The sequence below is a fragment of the Scyliorhinus canicula genome, chromosome 12 (assembly GCF_902713615.1).
Source record: "Scyliorhinus canicula chromosome 12, sScyCan1.1, whole genome shotgun sequence".
Taxonomy (NCBI): domain Eukaryota; kingdom Metazoa; phylum Chordata; class Chondrichthyes; order Carcharhiniformes; family Scyliorhinidae; genus Scyliorhinus; species Scyliorhinus canicula.
Genome location: NC_052157.1, coordinates 73029271 through 73048887, shown reverse-complemented (window position 1 = coordinate 73048887; position 19617 = coordinate 73029271). Strand labels below are relative to the sequence as shown.

The window sequence follows — 19617 nt, the reverse complement described above, 5'->3', positions numbered from 1 at the left end:
CCCGTATCGGGGACCCCATCGAGGCCCCCACCTCCCCCCTGTGCCGCCTCCATTGCCCCCAAATTTTGAGGGTAGCCGCCACCACCGGGCTCGTGGTATACCCCGTTGGAGGGAGCGGCAGCGGCGCCGTTACCAGCGCTTCCAGGCTGGTGCCCACACAGGACGCCATCTCCATCCTCTTCCATGCTGCCCCTTCCCCGTCCATTACCCACTTATGCACCATCGCTGCATTGGCAGCCCAATAATACCCACAGAGGTTGGGCAGCGCCAGCCCCCCCCTATCCCTGCCCCGCTCCAAGAACACCCTTCTCACCCTCGGGGTCCCGTGCGCCCACACAAACCCCGTAATGCTCCTGTTAACCCGCCTGAAAAAGGCCTTCGGGATAAGGATGGGGAGGCACTGGAACAGGAGCAGAAATCTCGGGAGCACCGTCATCTTGACAAACTGCACCCTATCCGCCAGAGACAGCGGCAACATGTCCCACCTCTTAAACACCTCCTCCATTTGCTCCACCAGCCTTGTAAGGTTAAGCTTATGCAAGGCCCCCCAGCTCCTGGCCACCTGAACCCCCAAGTACCTGAAGCTCCTCTCCGCCTTTTGAGTGGGAGCCTACAAATCCCCCCCTCCTGGTTCCCCGGGTGTACCACAAACAGCTCGCTCTTCCCAAAGTTGAGCTTATACCCTGAGAAATCCCCAAATTCCCGGAGAATCCCCATCACCACCGGCATTCCCCCCACCGGGTCCGCCACATACAACAATAGGTTGTCCGCATAGAGCAACACTCGGTTCTCCTCCCCACCCCGGACCAGCCCCCTCCAATTCCCCGACTCCCTCAGCGCCATAGCCAGGGGCTCGATTGCCAGCGCAAAAAGTAGGGGGGACTGGGGACACCCCTGCCTCGTCCCCCGGTATCGTTGAAAATACTCCGACCTCTTATTCGTGGCCACGCTTGCCATCGGGGCCTCATACAACAGCCTCACCCAACTGACAAACCCCTCCCCAAACTTGGTGTGAAGATCACTATATTGGTGTAAAGTTTATTATATTGATGTAAAGTTTTTATATTGGTGTAGAGATCACTATATTGGAGTAAAGTTTATTATATTGATGTAAAGTTTTTATATTGGTGTAGAGATCACTATATTGGTGTAAAGTTTATTATATTGATGTAAAGTTTTTATATTGGTGTAGAGATCACTATATTGGAGTAAAGTTTATTATATTGATGTAAAGTTTTTATATTGGTGTAGAGATCACTATATTGGAGTAACGTTTATTATATTGATGTAAAGTTTTTATATTGGTGTAGAGATCACTATATTGGAGTAAAGTTTATTATATTGATGTAAAGTTTTTATATTGGTGTAGAGATCACTATATTGGTGTACAAATCAGGGTAGCGACATTGGTGTCGCGGAACCACAGAGGACCGTCTCACTCCTACGATAGGCCCCGCCCACTCTCATCCCCCATCCCGAAGAACGGCCGGCACTTTTCCTACTGCTCCCTGACGTCATGGGCGGTGGCCGCCTGCCGATTGGCTGGCCTTGGGACCCCGCCCCTTTTCCCGCAGATTCTCCCCAGCCTGGTGCACAGAGCGCGAGCCACCGGGGGACGTCACAAGTGCGGAGGTACCATTGGCCGGGCGGCGTGGCTCCGTCCAATCGACGTGCAGTCGGGGGAGGGGTAAAAAGAAAGCTCTCCAATTGGCCAGTTTCCGGCGCCTGGCAACGGCCAGAGCTTCCTCAGTCCACTGACGTCACCTGGCAACACGGCACGGGACGTCATGGGAGGAGGCGCCTTCTGATTGGTCGAACCTTGTTGCCAGGCCCTGCAGCCGGCTCAATCAGCAAAGCGGCCTCCGGACTGGAAAAGCCGGCAAGCGAGGGTAAGTAAACTCCCGCGACTGACATGCACTGAGGGAAACGGCGTGCCTGCGTGCGTGCTCTCGCCTTCCTTTCTCTCTCCCACTGCTGACAGGGTTTGTTCTCGTGTTTTCTCTCCCGATCAGGAGGAGGAGGAGAGGGCCGCAGGGCAGGTTGGGAATTGTAGTATCCCTCTGCCGCCGGCATCCGGGGCCCCCGCGTCTGTGACGTCACGGAAGGACTACATCGCCCGTCGGGCAGCGCGCCCTGCTCCCCTGGACAGGGCGCAGGCGCGGATGTCGACGGGTAAACAAACAGTGGAGGGTAAAAACGGAGGCGGGGCCTGCGCCCACACCGCATCCGATTGGTCCGGCCCGCCCATCCCGCCCTCACCATTGGCCGGCTCTACCTGTCCGTCAATAGGCGGGAGGAGGCCGCTGATTGGCCGGCGTCCGAGCTGGGCCAGTTCCATTCACCATTTTGGAGCCTGGAGCTTCCCACAGAGTGTGAGAGAGAGAGAGAGAGAGAGAAGCAGAGGCTCCGACAGTGTGTGTGTGTGGGGGACGCCCCAAGAGTCAGAGGAACTGCGGGACACCGGCTGCACTGCCCTCCACCAGCTCGGTGAGTACCTGTCAGCCAGGCATTGGGGGGGGCAGGGCAATACCAGCCTTAGTCAGCACTGCTACGGGTGGGGGTGGGGTAGACTGGCACTACTACAGGGGGTAGACTGGCACTACTATAGGGGGTAGACTGGCACTACTGCAGGGGGTAGACTGGCACAACTGCAGGGGGTAGACTGGCACTACTACAGGGGGTAGACTGGCACTACTACAGGGGGTAGACTGGCACTACTGCAGGGGGTAGACTGGCACAACTGCAGGGGGTAGACTGGCACTACTACAGGGGGTAGATTGGCATTACTGCAGGGGGTAGATTGGCTACTGCAGGGGGTAGATTGGCATTACTACAGGGGTAGATTGGCATTACTACAGGGGTAGATTGGCATTACTACAGGGGTAGATTGGCATTACTACAGGGGGTAGACTGGCACTACAGGGGTAGACTGGCACTACAGGGGGTAGATTGGCATTACTACAGGGGTAGATTGGCATTACTACAGGGGGTAGACTGGCACTACAGGGGGTAGACTGGCACTACTACAGGGAGTAGACTGGCACTACTACAGGGAGTAGACTGGCACTACTGCTGGGGGTAGATTGGCACTACTACAGGGTGTAGACTGGCAGTACTGCAGGGGGTAGACTGGCACTACAGGTGTAAACTGGCACCACTGCAGAGGATAGACTGGCACCACCACTAGGGGTAGACTGGCACTAATACAGGGGTAGAGTGGCACCACTACAGGGGATAGACTGGCACTACAGGGGTAGACTGGCACTACTACAGGGGTAGACTGGCACTACAGGGGTAGATTGGTGCTACTACAGGGGGTAGATTGGCACTACATGGGGTAGATTGGCACTACAGGGGGTAGATTGGCACTACAGGGGGTAGACTGGCACTACAGGGGTAGACTGGCACTACAGGGACTAGACTGGCACTACAGGGGGTAGACTGGCACTACAGGGGTAGACTGGCACTACAGGGAGGAGACTAACACTATGCAGCGGTAAACTAGTACTGCAGGGGGTATACTGGTACTGCGGGGGGTATACTGGTACTGCGGGGGTATACTGGTACTACTACAAGAGGATGTCAGGCATCACTACAGAGGGAGACTGACACCACTACAGGAGGTGACATACACTACAGGAGGGATATTAACATTACCACAGCGGGCAGACTCTCACTACTTGGGTAGATTAGCACTGTTACAAGGCACAACTACAGGGGGTATATTGGCATTAATACAGGAGGTAGACTGGCACTTGAGGGGGTAGACTGGCACTAGAGGGGGGTTAACTGGCACTAGAGGGGGTTAGCTGGCACGAGAGGGGGTCACCTTGCACTACTGGAAGGGGTCGCCTTGCACTGCGAGAGGGGGGTCGCCTTGCACTACAGGGGGGTGGACTGGCACTGGAGCGGATAGACTGTCACTACGTGTGGTAGACTAGTACTTTTACAGGAGGACGACTGGCATTCCTAGAGAGAATAGTCTGTCCCTATCGGAGGGGGTTGACTGGCACCATGACAGAAGGTGACAAGCACTACTATAGGGGGTGCGAGCACTACAGGGGTTAGACTGGCAGTACATGTGTAGATTAGGACTGCTACAGGGGGTATACTGGCACTCGTATAGGGAGTAGTCTGGCACTAGTACAATGAGTAGACTAGCACTACAACAGTGGCTAGACTGGCACTACTACAGTGGGTAGACTGGCGTTCGTATCGGGAGCGGACTGGCGTTCGTATCGGGAGCGGACTGGCGTTCGTATCGGGAGCGGACTGCCGTTTGTATCGGGAGCGGACTGGCGCTCGTATCGGGAGCGGACTGGCGCTCGTATCGGGAGCGGACTGGCGCTCGTATCGGGAGCGGACTGGCACCAGGGTGGGGAGCGGACTGGCGCCAGGGTGGGGAGTGGACTGGCACCAGGGTGGGGAGCGGACTGGCGCTAGGGTGGGGAGCGGCCTGGCGCCAGGGTGGGGAGCGGCCTGGCGCCAGGGTGGGGAGCGGCCTGGCGCCAGGGTGGGGAGCGGCCTGGCGCCAGGGTGGGGAGCGGCCTGGCGCCAGGGTGGGGAGCGGCCTGGCGCCAGGGTGGGGGGCGGACTGGCGCCTGGACGGGGGCGGACCAGCACTACTAGAGGGGGTAGACCAGCAGTACATGTTAGCACTGCTACAAGGGGTGTACTGGCACTGCAAGGGGTGTACTGGCACTGCAAGGGGTGTACTGGCACTGCAAGGGGTGTACTGGCACTGCAAGGGGGGTACTGGCACTGCAAGGGGTGTACTGGCACTGCAAGGGGTATACTGGCACTACAGGGGTTATACTGGCACCAGTAGAGGTGGTAGACTGACATCAGTAGAGGGGATCTACTGGCACCAGTAGAGGGGACCTACTGGCACTAAAGAGAAAATGCTGGAAAATCTCAGCAAGTCTGGCAGCATCTGTAGGGAGAGAAAAGAGCGAACGTTTCAACTCCGATGACTCTTCGTCAAAGCTCTGACGCTGGTAGAGGGGATAGACTGGCACAGGTAGAGGGGTTTGACATGGACTACTGCAGGGAGGGGACTGTCACTGTAGGGAGGGGACTGTCACTGCGGGGAGGGCGCTGTCACTGCGGGGAGGGGGCTGTCACTACGGGGAGGGGGCTGTCACTGCGGGGAGGGGGCTGTCACTGTAGGGAGGGGACTGTCGCTGCAGGGAGGGGACTGTCGCTGCAGGGAGGGGACTGTCACTACAGGGAGGGGACTGTCACTACGGGGTGGGGACTGTCACTACAGGGAGGGGGCTGTCGCTGCGGGGAGGGGACTGTCACTACAGGGAGGGGACTGTCGCTGCAGGGAGGGGACTGTCGCTGCAGGGAGGGGACTGTCGCTGCAGGGAGGGGACTGTCGCTACAGGGAGGGGGCTGTCACTGCAGGGAGGGGGCTGTCGCTGCAGGGAGGGGACTGTCACTACAGGGAGGGGACTGTCACTACAGGGAGGGGGCTGTCACTGCAGGGAGGGGACTGTCGCTGCAGGGAGGGGACTGTCGCTGCAGGGAGGGGACTGTCACTACAGGGAGGGACTGTCACTGCAGGGAGGGGGCAGTCGCTGCAGGGAGGGGGCAGTCGCTGCAGGGAGGGGGCAGTCGCTGCAGGGAGGGGACTGTCACTACAGGGAGGGGACTGTCACTACGGGGTGGGGACTGTCACTACAGGGAGGGGACTGTCACTACAGGGAGGGGACTGTCACTACAGGGAGGGGACTGTCACTACAGGGAGGGGACTGTCACTACAGGGAGGGGACTGTCACTACAGGGAGGGGGCTGTCACTACGGGGTGGGGACTGTCACTACGGGGAGGGGACTGTCACTGCGGGGAGGGGGCTGTCACTGCGGGGAGGGGGCTGTCACTGCGGGGAGGGGACTGTCACTGCAGGGAGGGGACTGTCACTACGGGGTGGGGACTGTCACTGCGGGGAGGGGGCAGTCACGACAGGGAGGGGGCAGTCACGACAGGGAGGGGGCAGTCACGACAGGGAGGGGGCAGTCACGACAGGGAGGGAAATGCCGGGTCGATGCCGGTACTGCCGGGGCTATGCCGGTACTGCCGGGGGGGACTAACACAACTACAGGAAGAAGTCGGGCATTGCCACAGAGGGAGACTGACACATCTACATGAGGTGACAAGTGGTACCGGGGGGGGATATTGACACTACTACTCTTAGTAGGATACTCTTAGTACTCGGGTTTATTAGCACTGCTCCAAGGGGTATACTGGCATTAGTACAGGGGGTATACTGGCATTAGTACAGGGGGTATACTGGCATTAGTACAGGGGGTATACTGGCATTAGTACAGGGGGTATACTGGCATTAGTATAGGGGGTATACTGGCATTAGTATAGGGGGTATACTGGCATTAGTACAAGGGGTATACTGGCATTAGTACAAGGGTATACTGGCATTAGTACAAGGGGTATACTGGCATTAGTACAAGGGGTATACTGGCATTAGTACAAGGGGTATACTGGCATTAGTATAGGGGGTATACTGGCATTAGTACAAGGGGTATACTGGCATTAGTGCAAGGGGTATACTGGCATTAGTGCAAGGGGTATACTGGCATTAGTGCAAGGGGTATACTGGCATTAGTGCAAGGGGTATACTGGCATTAGTACAAGGGGTATACTGGCATTAGTACAAGGGGTATACTGGCATTAGTACAAGGGGTATACTGGCATTAGTACAAGGGGTATACTGGCATTAGTACAAGGGGTATACTGGCATTAGTACAAGGGGTATACTGGCATTAGTACAGGGGGTATACTGGCATTAGTGCAGGGGGTATACTGGCATTAGTACAGGGGGTATACTGGCATTAGTACAGGGGGTATACTGCCATTAGTACAGGGGGTATACTGCCATTAGTACAGGGGGTATACTGGCGTTCGTACAGGGGTATACTGGCGTTCGTACAGGGGTATACTGGCGTTAGTAGAGTGATTATACTGGCATTAGTACAGGGGGTATATTGGCATTAGTACAGGGGGTATACTGGCATTAGTAGAGGGGGCGGACCGGCCCTAGGAGAGGGGGCGGACCGGCCCTAGGAGAGGGGGCGGACCGGCCCTAGTAGAGGGGGCGGACCGGCCCTAGTAGAGGGGGCGGACCGGCCCTAGTAGAGGGGGCGGACCGGCCCTAGTAGAGGGGGCGGACCGGCCCTAGGAGAGGGGGCGGACCGGCCCTAGGAGAGGGGGCGGACCGGCCCTAGGAGAGGGGGCGGACCGGCCCTAGGAGAGGGGGCGGACCGGCCCTAGGAGAGGGGGCTGTCACTGCAGGGAGGGGACTGTCGCTGCAGGGAGGGGACTGTCGCTGCAGGGAGGGGACTGTCGCTGCAGGGAGGGGACTGTCACTACAGGGAGGGGGCAGTCGCTGCAGAGAGGGGGCAGTCGCTGCAGGGAGGGGGCAGTCGCTGCAGGGAGGGGGCAGTCGCTGCAGGGAGGGGGCAGTCGCTGCAGGGAGGGGACTGTCGCTGCAGGGAGGGGACTGTCACTACAGGGAGGGGACTGTCACTACGGGGTGGGGACTGTCACTACAGGGAGGGGACTGTCACTACGGGGTGGGGACTGTCACTACAGGGAGGGGACTGTCACTACAGGGAGGGGACTGTCACTACAGGGAGGGGACTGTCACTACAGGGAGGGGACTGTCACTACAGGGAGGGGGCTGTCACTACGGGGTGGGGACTGTCACTGCGGGGAGGGGGCAGTCACGACAGGGAGGGGGCAGTCACGACAGGGAGGGGGCAGTCACGACAGGGAGGGGGCAGTCACGACAGGGAGGGGGCAGTCACGACAGGGAGGGGGCAGTCACGACAGGGAGGGAAATGCCGGGTCGATGCCGGTACTGCTGGGGCTATGCCGGGGCTATGCCGGTACTGCCGGGGGGGACTAGCACAACTACAGGAAGAAGTCGGGCATTGCCACAGAGGGAGACTGACACATCTACATGAGGTGACAAGTGGTACCGGGGGGGGGATATTGACACTACTACTCTTAGTAGGATACTCTTAGTACTCGGGTTTATTAGCACTGCTCCAAGGGGTATACTGGCATTAGTACAGGGGGTATACTGGCATTAGTACAGGGGGTATACTGGCATTAGTACAGGGGGTATACTGGCATTAGTACAGGGGGTATACTGGCATTAGTATAGGGGGTATACTGGCATTAGTATAGGGGGTATACTGGCATTAGTATAGGGGGTATACTGGCATTAGTACAAGGGGTATACTGGCATTAGTACAAGGGTATACTGGCATTAGTACAAGGGGTATACTGGCATTAGTACAAGGGGTATACTGGCATTAGTATAGGGGGTATACTGGCATTAGTATAGGGGGTATACTGGCATTAGTACAAGGGGTATACTGGCATTAGTGCAAGGGGTATACTGGCATTAGTGCAAGGGGTATACTGGCATTAGTGCAAGGGGTATACTGGCATTAGTGCAAGGGGTATACTGGCATTAGTACAAGGGGTATACTGGCATTAGTACAAGGGGTATACTGGCATTAGTACAAGGGGTATACTGGCATTAGTACAAGGGGTATACTGGCATTAGTACAAGGGGTATACTGGCATTAGTACAGGGGGTATACTGGCATTAGTGCAGGGGGTATACTGGCATTAGTACAGGGGGTATACTGGCATTAGTACAGGGGGTATACTGGCATTAGTACAGGGGGTATACTGCCATTAGTACAGGGGGTATACTGGCGTTCGTACAGGGGGTATACTGGCGTTCGTACAGGGGGTATACTGGTGTTCGTACAGGGGTATACTGGTGTTCGTACAGGGGTATACTGGCGTTAGTAGAGTGATTATACTGGCATTAGTACAGGGGGTATATTGGCATTAGTACAGGGGGTATACTGGCATTAGTACAGGGGGTATACTGGCATTAGTAGAGGGGGCGGACCGGCCCTAGGAGAGGGGGCGGACCGGCCCTAGGAGAGGGGGCGGACCGGCCCTAGGAGAGGGGGCGGACCGGCCCTAGGAGAGGGGGCGGACCGGCCCTAGGAGAGGGGGCGGACCGGCCCTAGGAGAGGGGGCGGACCGGCCCTAGGAGAGGGGTCGGACCGGCCCTAGGAGAGGGGGCGGACCGGCCCTAGGAGAGGGGGCGGACCGGCCCCAGCCGAGGGGGCGGGCCGGCCCCAGCCGAGGGGGCGGGCCGGCCCCACCACAGGGAGGAGACTCGCACTATGCAGGGGTATACTGGTACTGTGGGGGGTCGCCTGGCACTACTGGCGTGGGGTCGCCTGGCACTACTGGCGGGGGGGTCGCCTGGCACTACTGGCGGGGGGGTCGCCTGGCACTACTGGCGGGGGGTCGCCTGGCACTACTGGCGGGGGGGTCGCCTGGCACCACTGGCGGGGGGTCGTCGCCTGGCACCACTGGCGGGGGGTCGTCGCCTGGCACCACTGGCGGGGGGGTCGTCGCCTGGCACCACTGGCGGGGGGTCGCCTGGCACCACTGGCGGGGGGTCGCCTGGCACCACTGGCGGGGGGTCGTCGCCTGGCACCACTGGCGAGGGGGGTCGCCTGGCACCACTGGCAGGGGGGTCGCCTGGCACCACTGGCAGGGGGGTCGCCTGGCACCACTGGCGGATGGGTCGCCTGGCACCACTGGCGGGAGGGTCGCCTGGCACCACTGGCGGGGGGGTCGCCTGGCACTACCAGAGGTAATAGTCTGGCCCTATTGGAGGCGGTAGACTTGCACCACTACAGGAGGTGACAAGCATTACTATGGGGGGTTGCGAGCACTACAGGGGTTAGGCTGTCAGTACATGGGTAGATTAGCACTGCTACAGGGGCTATACTGGCACTAGTATAGGGAGTAGTCTGGCACTAGTACAAGGAGTAGCCTGGCACTAGTACAAGGAGTAGCCTGGCACTAGTACAAGGAGTGGCCTGGCACTAGTACAAGGAGTAGCCTGGCACTAGTACAAGGAGTAGACTGGCACAACTGCAATGGCTAGACTGGCACTACAGGGGTAGACTGGCAACCGTGGCGGGGGGGGGCGGACGTGCGCCCGTGGCGGGTGGGCGGACCGGCACTACTAGAGGGGGTAGACCGGCAGTACATGGGTATGTTAGTACTGCTACGAGGGGATAGACTGGCATGGGTAGAGGGTATAGACTGGCACAGGTAGGGGGGATAGACTGGCATGGGTAGAGGGGTTTTACTTGGGCTACTACGGGGAGGGGACTGGCACTGCAGGGGCTTTGGCGGCTCTGCCGGGGGGGGGTACGGTGGCTCTGCCGGGGGGTATGCCGGCTCTGCCGGGTGGGGGTACGGTGGCTCTGCCGGGGGGGGGTACGGTGGCTCTGCCGGGGGGGGGGGTACGGTGGCTCTGTCGGGGGGGGGGGGGGGTGTTATGGTGCTCTGTCCGGGGGGGGGGGGGGTGTATGGTGGCTCTGCCGGGGGGGGGGGGGGGTTATGGCGGCTCTGCCGGGGGGGCGGAGCGGTCTGGGCACTGGGATGGGGAGCGGATTGGCGCTGGGATGGGGATAGACTGGCAATGGGATGGGGAGCGGACTGGGCACTCGGATGGGGAGCAGACTGGCACTCGGATGGGGAGCGGACCGGCACCGGGGCGGGGAGCGGACCGGCACCGGGGCGGGGGGCAAACAGGCACTACTAGAGGGTGTAGACTGGCATTTAATGGGTAAATTAGCACTGTTACGAGGGGTATAAGGCACGACAGCAGTTATACTGGCACTAGTAGAGGGGATCTACTGGCACTCGTAGAGGGCATAGATTGGCACTAGTAGCAGGGATAGACTGTCACTGGCAGAGGGGGCGGAGTGTCACTGGCAGAGGGGGCGGAGTGTCACTGGCAGAGGGGGCGGAGTGTCACTGGCAGAGGGGGCGGAGTGTCACTGGCAGAGGGGGCGGAGTGTCACTGGCAGAGGGGGCGGAGTGTCACTGGCAGAGGGGGCGGAGTGTCACTGGCAGAGGGGGCGGAGTGTCACTGGCAGAGGGGGCGGAGTGTCACTGGCAGAGGGGGCGGAGTGTCACTGGCAGAGGGGGCGGAGTGTCACTGGCAGAGGGGGCGGAGTGTCACTGGCAGAGGGGGCGGAGTGTCACTGGCAGAGGGGGCGGAGTGTCACTGGCAGAGGGGGCGGAGTGTCACTGGCAGAGGGGGCGGAGTCATTACGAGAGGGGGTGGTCAGGCACTACGTGTGGTAGACTAGCACTGCTACAAGAGGACGACCTGCAAACTACAGGGGAAGACTGGCAGTGCATGGGTAGATTAGCGCTGCTACAGGGGGTATTCTGGCACTAGTATCGGGAGTAGTCTGGCACTAGTAGAGGGGATCGACTGGCACGGGCAGGGGGGATAGACTGGCGTGGGTAGAGGGGATAGACTGGCGCGGGTAGAGGGGATGGACTGGCACGGGTAGAGGGGGTGGACTGGCGCGGGTAGAGGGGGTGGACTGGCGCGGGTAGAGGGGGTGGACTGGCGGGGTAGAGGGGGTGGACTGGCGCGGGTAGAGGGGGTGGACTGGCGCGGGTAGAGGGGGTGGACTGGCGCGGGTAGAGGGGGTGGACTGGCGCGGGTAGAGGGGGTGGACTGGCGCGGGTAGAGGGGGTGGACTGGCGCGGGTAGAGGGGGTGGACTGGCGCGGGTAGAGGGGATCGACTGGCACGGGCAGGGGGGATAGACTGGCGTGGGTAGAGGGGATAGACTGGCGCGGGTAGAGGGGATGGACTGGCACGGGTAGAGGGGGTGGACTGGCACGGGTAGAGGGGGTGGACTGGCGCGGGTAGAGGGGGTGGACTGGCGCGGGTAGAGGGGGTGGACTGGCGCGGGTAGAGGGGGTGGACTGGCGCGGGTAGAGGGGGTGGACTGGCGCGGGTGGAGGGGGTGGACTGGCGCGGGTGGAGGGGGTGGACTGGCGCGGGTGGAGGGGGTGGACTGGCGCGGGTGGAGGGGGTGGACTGGCGCGGGTGGAGGGGGTGGACTGGCGCGGGTGGAGGGGGTGGACTGGCGCGGGTGGAGGGGGTGGACTGGCGCGGGTGGAGGGGGTGGACTGGCGCGGGTGGAGGGGGTGGACTGGCGCGGGTGGAGGGGGTGGACTGGCGCGGGTGGAGGGGGTGGGACTGGCGCGGGTAGAGGGGGTGGACTGGCGCGGGTAGAGGGGGTGGACTGGCGCGGGTAGAGGGGGTGGACTGGCGCGGGTGGAGGGGGTGGACTGGCGCGGGTGGAGGGGGTGGACTGGCGCGGGTGGAGGGGGTGGACTGGCGCGGGTAGAGGGGGGGACTGGCGCGGGTAGAGGGGGTGGACTGGCGCGGGTAGAGGGGGTGGACTGGCGCGGGTCGAGGGGGTGGACTGGCGCGGGTCGAGGGGGTGGACTGGCGCGGGTCGAGGGGGTGGACTGGCGCGGGTCGAGGGGGTGGACTGGCGCGGGTCGAGGGGGTGGACTGGCGCGGGTCGAGGGGGTGGACTGGCGCCCGTCGAGGGGGTGGCCCGGCGCCCGTCGAGGGGGTGGACTGGCGCCCGTCGAGGGGGTGGACTGGCGCCCGTCGAGGGTTGGACTGGCGCCCATCGAGGGGGTGGACTGGCGCGGGTCGAGGGGGTGGATTGGCATTTAAGGGAGCAGACTGACACTGCAGATTGGTATACTGCACTGCAGGGGGTATACTGGCACTGCAGGGGGGATACTGGCACTGCAGGGTGGTATACTAGCACTGCAGGGTGGTATACTAGCACTGCAGGGTGGTATACTAGCACTGCAGGGTGGTATACTGGCACTGCAGGGGGTATACTGGCACTGCAGGGGTATACTGGCACTGCAGGGGGTATACTGGCACTGCAGGGGTATACTGGCACTGCAGGGGGTATACTGGCACTGCAGGGGGGATACTGGCACTGCAGGGTGGTATACTAGCACTGCAGGGTGGTATACTGGCACTGCAGGGTGGTATACTGGCACTGCAGGGGGTATACTGGCACTGCAGGGGTATACTGGCACTGCAGGGGGTATACTGGCACTGCAGGGGTATACTGGCACTGCAGGGGGTATACTGGCACTGCAGGGGGGATACTGGCACTGCAGGGGGTATACTGGCACTGCAGTGGGCATTCTGGCACTGCAGGGGGGATACTGGCCCTGAAAATGAAATGAAAATGAAAATCGCTTATTGTCACGAGTAGGCTTCAATTAAGTTACTGTGAAAAGCCCCTAGTCGCCACATTCCGGCGCCTGTCCGGGGAGGCTGATACAGGAATCGAACCGTGCTGCTGGCCTGCTTGGTCTGCTTTAAAAGCCAGCGATTTAGCCCAGTGAGCTAAATCAGCCCCCTCAACCCGCGCCACTGCAGGGTGGTATACTGGCACTGCAGCAGAGGGTAGACTGGCACTACTGCAGGGGGGTAGACTGGCACTCCCGCAGGAGGTAGACTGGCACTCCCGCAGGAGGTAGACTGGCACTACTGCAGGGGGTTAAATGGCACTACTGCAGGAGGTAGACTGCACTACTGCAGGAGGTAGACTGGCACTACAGGAGGTAGACTGGCACTACAGCATGGGGTAGACTGGCACTATTGCAGGAGGTAGACTGGCATTACTGCAGGGGGTTGACTGGCACTACTGCAGTGTGTGGACTGGCACTACTGCAGGGTGTGGACTGGCACTACTGCAGGGAGTAGACTGGCACTACTGCAGGGAGTAGACTGGCACTACTGCAGGGGGTAGACTGGCACTACAGGGGTAGACTGGCACTACTGCAGGGGTAGACTGGCACTTCTGCAGGGGGTAGACTGGTACTACTGCAGGGGTTAGACTGGCACTATTGCAGGGGTTAGACTGGCACTATTGCAGGGGTTAGACTGGCACTATTGCAGGGGTTAGACTGGCACTACTGCAGGGGGTAGACTGGCACTACTGCAGGGGGTAGACTGGCACTACTGCAGGGGGTAGACTGGCACTACTGCACGTGGTAGACTGGCACTACTGCAGGGGGTAGACTGGCACTACTGCAGGGGGTAGACTGGCACTACTGCAGGGGGTAGACTGGCACTACTGCAGGGGGTAGACTGGCACTACTGCAGGGGTAGACTGGCACTACTGCAGGGGGTAGACTGGCACTACTGCAGGGGGTAGACTGGCACTACTGCAGGGGGTAGACTGGCACTACTGCAGGGGGTAGACTGGCACTACTGCAGGGGGTAGACTGGCACTACTGCAGGGGATAGACTGGCACTACTGCAGGGGGTAGACTGGCACTACTGCAGGGGGTAGACTGGCACTACTGCAGGGGGTAGACTGGCACTACTGCAGGGGGTAGACTGGCACTAATTCAGGGTATGGACTGGCACTACTGCAGGGGGTAGACTGGCACTACAGGGAGTGGACTGGCACTACTGCAGGGAGTAGACTGGCACTACTGCAGGGGGTAGACTGGCACTACTGCAGGAGGTTGACTGGCACTACTGCAGGCGGTTGACTGGCACTGCTGCAGGGGGTTGACTGGCACTACTGCAGGGGGTAGACTGGCACTACTGCAGGGGGTAGACTGGCACTACTGCAGGAGGTAGACAGGCACCACAGCAGGGGGTTGACTGGCACCACAGCAGGGGGTTGACTGGCACCACTGCAGGAGGTAGACTGGCACTACTGCAGGGAGTAGACTGGCACTACTGCAGGGGGTAGACTGGCACTACTGCAGGAGGTTGACTGGCACTACTGCAGGGGGTTGACTGGCACTACTGCAGGAGGTTGACTGGCACTACTGCAAGGGGTTGACTGGCACTACTGCAGGGGGTAGACTGGCACTACTGCAGGAGGTAGACTGGCACTACTGCAGGGGGTAGACTGGCAGCACTGCAGGAGGTAGACAGGCACCACTGCAGGGGGTGGACTGGCACTACTGCAGGAGGTTGACTGGCACTACTGCAGGGGGCAGACTGGCACTACTTCAGGGGGCAGACTGGCACTACTGCAGGGGGTTGACTGGCATTACTGCAGGGGGTTGACTGGCAGTATTGCAGGAGGTAGACTGGCACTATTGCAGGTGGCAGACTGGCACTCCAGGGGGCAGACTGGCACTACAGCAGGGGGTAGACTGGCACTACAGCAGGGGGTAGACTGGCACTACAGCAGGGGGTAGACTGGCACTACAGCAGGGGGTAGACTGGCACTACAGCAGGGGGCAGACTGGCACTATTGCAGGGGGCAGACTGGCACTATTGCAGAGGGCAGACTGGTACTATTGCAGGGGGCAGACTGGCACTACTGCAGGGGGTAGACTGCAACTACTGCAAGGGGTAGACTGACACTACAAGGGGTTGACTGGCACTATTACAGGGGGTTGACTGGCACTACAGGGCGTATACTGGAACTACAGGGGGTAGACTGGCATTACTACAGGGCGTATACTGGAACTACAGGGGGTAGACTGGCATTACTGCAGGCGGTTGACTGGAACTACTGCAGGGGGTTGAATGGATCTACAGGGGGTAAACTGGCACTCCTGCAGGGGGTAGACTGTCACTTCTGCAGGAGGTAGACTGACATTACTGCAGGGGGTAGACTGGCATTACTGCAGGGCGTAGACTGGCATTACTGCAGGGGGCAGACTCATTACTGCAGGGGGTAGACTGGCATTACTGCAGGGGGTAGACTGGCATTACTGCAGGGGGTAGACTGGCATTACTGCAGGGGGTAGACTGGCATTACTGCAGGGGGTAGACTGGCATTACTGCAGGGGGTAGACTGGCATTACTGCAGGGGGTAGACTGCCATTACTGCAGGGGGTTGACTGGCACTACTGCAGGAGGTAGACTGGCACTGCAGGGGGTAGACGCATTACTGCAGGGGGTAAACGCATTACTGCAGGGGGTAGACGCATTACTGCAGGGGGTAGACGCATTACTGCAGAGGGTTGACTGGCATTACTGCAGGGGGCTGACTGGCACTGCTGCAGGGGGTTGACTGGCACTACAGCATGGGGTAGACTGGCACCACTGCAGGGGGTAGACTGGCACCACTGCAGGGGGTAGACTGGCACTACTGCAGGGGGTAGACTGGCACTACTGCAGGGGGTAGACTGGCACTCCTGCAGGGGGTAGACTGGCACTCCTGCAGGGGGTAGACTGGCACCACTGCAGGGGGTAGACTGGCACTCCTGCAGGAAGTAGACTGGCACTACTGCAGGGGGTAGACTGGCACTACTGCAGGGGGTTGACTGGCACTACTGCAGGGGGTAGACTGGCACTACTGCAGCGGGTTGACTGGCACTACTGCAGCGGTTTGACTGGCACTACTGCAGGGAGTAGACTGGCAGCACTGCAGGGGGTTGACTGGCACTACTGCAGGGGGTTGACTGGCACTACTGCAGGGGGCAGACTGGCAGCACTGCAGGGGGCAGACTGGCAGCACTGCAGGAGGTAGACTGGCACCACTGCAGGGGGTAGACTGGCAGCACTGCAGGAGGTAGACTGGCACCACTGCAGGGGGTTGACTGGCGCTACTGCAAGGGGTTGACTGGAACCACTGCAGGGGTAGACTGGCACTACTGCAGGGGGTTGACTGGCACTACTGCAGGAGGTAGACTGGCACTACTGCGGGGGGTTGACTGGCACCACTGCAGGGTGCAGACCGGCATTACTGCAGTGGGTTGACTGGCATTACTGCAGGGGGTAGACTGGCATTACTGCATGGGATAGACTGGCACTACTGCAGGGGGTTGACTGGCACTACTGCAGGGGGTTGACTGGCACCACTGCAGGGGGTAGACTGGCACGACTGCAGGGGGTTGACTGGCACCACTGCAGGGGGTAGACTGGCACTACTGCAGGGGGTTGACTGGCACCACTGCAGGGGGTAGACTGGCACGACTGCAGGGGGTAGACCGGCACTACTGCAGGGTGTAGACCGGCACTACTGCAGTGGGTTGACTGGCATTACTGCAGGGGGTAGACTGGCATTACTGCAGGGGGTAGACTGGCATTACTGCAGGGGGTTGACTGGCATTACTGCAGGGGGTAGACTGGCACTACTGCAGTGGGTTGACTGGCATTACTGCAGGGGGTAGACTGGCACTACTGCAGGGAGTAGACTGGCATTACTGCAGGGGGTTGACTGCCACTACTGCAGGGGGTTGACTGCCACTACTGCAGGGGGTTGACTGGCACTACTGCAGTGGGTTGACTGGCATTACTGCAGGGGGTTGACTGGCACTACTGCAGGGGGTTGACTGGCATTACTGCAGTGGGTTGACTGCCACTACTGCAGGGGGTTAACTGGCACTACTGCAGGGAGTAGACTGGCACTACTGCAGGGGGTTAACTGGCACTACTGCAGGGGGCTGACTGGCACTACAGCATGGGATAGACTGCCACTACTGCAGGGGGTAGACTGGCACTACAAGGGGTTGACTGGCACTATTGCAGGGGGTTGACTGGCACTACAGGGCGTATACTGGAACTATAGGGGGTAGACTGGCATTACTGCAGGCGGTTGACTGGAACTACTGCAGGGGGTTGAATGGATCTACAGGGGGTAAACTGACACTCCTGCAGGGGGTAGACTGGCATTACTGTAGGGGGTAGACTGCCATTATTGCAGAGGTTTGACTGGAACTACTGCATGGGGTAGACTGGCACTACTGCAGGGGTTTGATGAGCATTACTGCAGGGGGTAGATGCATTACTGCAGGGGGTAAACACATTACTGCAGGGGGTAAACACATTACTGCAGGGGGTAGACGCATTACTGCAGGGGGTTGACTGGCACTACTTCAGGGGGTTGACTGGCACTACTGCAGGAGGCAGACTGGCACTATTGCAGGGGGCAGACTGGCACTATTGCAGGGGGCAGACTGGCATTGCAGGGGGCAGACTGGCATTGCAGGGGGCCGTCTGGCAGTATTGCAGGGGGTAGACTGGCACTACTGCAGGGGATTGACTGGCACTACTGCAGGAGTTAGACTGGCACTACTGCAGGAGGTAGACTTGCACTACTGCAGGGGGTTGACTGGTACCACTGCAGGGAGTTGACTGGTACCACTGCAGGGAGTTGACTGGCACTACTGCAGTGGGTTGACTGGCACTACTGCAGTGGGTTGACTGGCACCACTGCAGGGGGTTGACTGGCACCACTGCAGGAGGTAGACTGGCACCACTGCAGGGGGTTGACTGGCAGTACTGCAGGAGGTAGACTGGCACTACTGCAGGGGGTAGCCTGGCTTTACTGCAGGGGCTAGACTGGCACTACTACGGGGGTAGATTGGCACTACTACGGGTAGACTGGCATTATTGGATTGGATTTGTTTATTGTCACATGTACCGAGGTACAGCGAAAAGTATTTTTCTGCAAGCAGCTCAACAGATCATTCAGTACGTGGAAGAAATGGGAATTAAACAAAATTCAAGAAAATACATGAGAATACATAATGGGGCAACACAAGATATACAATGTAACTACATAAGCATTGTCATCGGTTGACGCATACAGGGTGTAGTGTTATTGAGGTCAGTCAATAAGAGGGTCATTCAGGAGTCTGATGACAGTGGGGAAGAAGCTGTTTTTGAGTCTGTTTGTGCGTGTTCTCAGACTTTTGTAACTCCTGTCCGATTTAAGAAGTTGGAAAAGTGAGTAAGCCGGGTGGGAGGGATCCTTGATTATGCTGCCTGCTTTCCCCCGGCAGCGGGAGGTGTAGATGGAGTCCATGGATGGGTGGCAGGTTCGTGTGATGGACTGGGCGGTATTCACGACTCTCTGAAGTTCCTTGCGGTCCTGGGCCGAGCAGTTGCCATACCAGGCTGTGATGCAGCCCGATAGGATGCTTTCTATGGTGCATCTGTAAAAGCTGGTAAGGGTTAATGTGGACATGCCGAATTTCCTTAGTTTCCTGAGGAAGTATAGGCGCTGTTGTGCTGTCTTGGTGGTAGTGTCGACGTGGGTGGACCAGGACAGATTTTTGGTGATGTGCACCCCTAGGAATTTGAAACTGCTAACCATCTCCACGTTGGCCTCGTTGATGCTGACAGGGGTGTGTACAGTACTTTGCTTCCTGAAGTCGATGACCAGCTCTTTAGTTTTGCTGGCATTGAGGGAGAGATTGTTGTCGTTACACCACTCCACTAGGTTCTCTATCTCCCTCCTGTATTCGGACTCGTCGTTATTCGAGATCCGGCCCACTATGGGCAGCACGGTAGCATGGTGGTTAGCATAAATGCTTCACAGCTCCAGGGTCCCAGGTTCGATTCCCAGCTGGGTCACTGTCTGTGTGGAGTCTGCACGTCCTCCCCGTCTGTGCGTGGGTTTCCTCCGGGTGCTCCGGTTTCCTCCCACAGTCCAAAGATGTGCGGGTTAGGTGGATTGGCCATGCTAAATTGCCCGTAGTGTCCTTAAAAGTAAGGTTAGGGGGGGGGGGGGGGTTGTTGGGTTACGTGTATAGGGTGGTTATGTAGGGTTGAGTAGGGTGATCATTGCTCGGCACAACATTGAGGGCCGAAGGGCCTGTTCTGTGCTGTACTGTTCTGTGTTCCATGGTCGTATCGTCAGCAAACTTGTAGATGGAGTTGGAACCAAGTTTTGCCACGCAGTCGTGTGTGTACAGGTAGTAGAGTTGGGG

At 59.4% G+C, this 19617-nt stretch overlaps 1 protein-coding gene across 1 annotated transcript in view; it reads left to right on the top strand.

Annotated features, from left to right (window-relative positions):
* The first annotated feature begins 1778 nt into the window (after positions 1-1778).
* The window catches only part of LOC119974287 (protein capicua homolog), a 77394-nt gene continuing 59555 nt past the window's right edge, over positions 1779-19617 (top strand). Inside the window, exon 1 of the mRNA XM_038813059.1 lies at positions 1779-1889. The gene's annotated coding sequence lies outside the window, so the exon portion shown is untranslated. The remainder of the gene's footprint in view (positions 1890-19617) is intronic.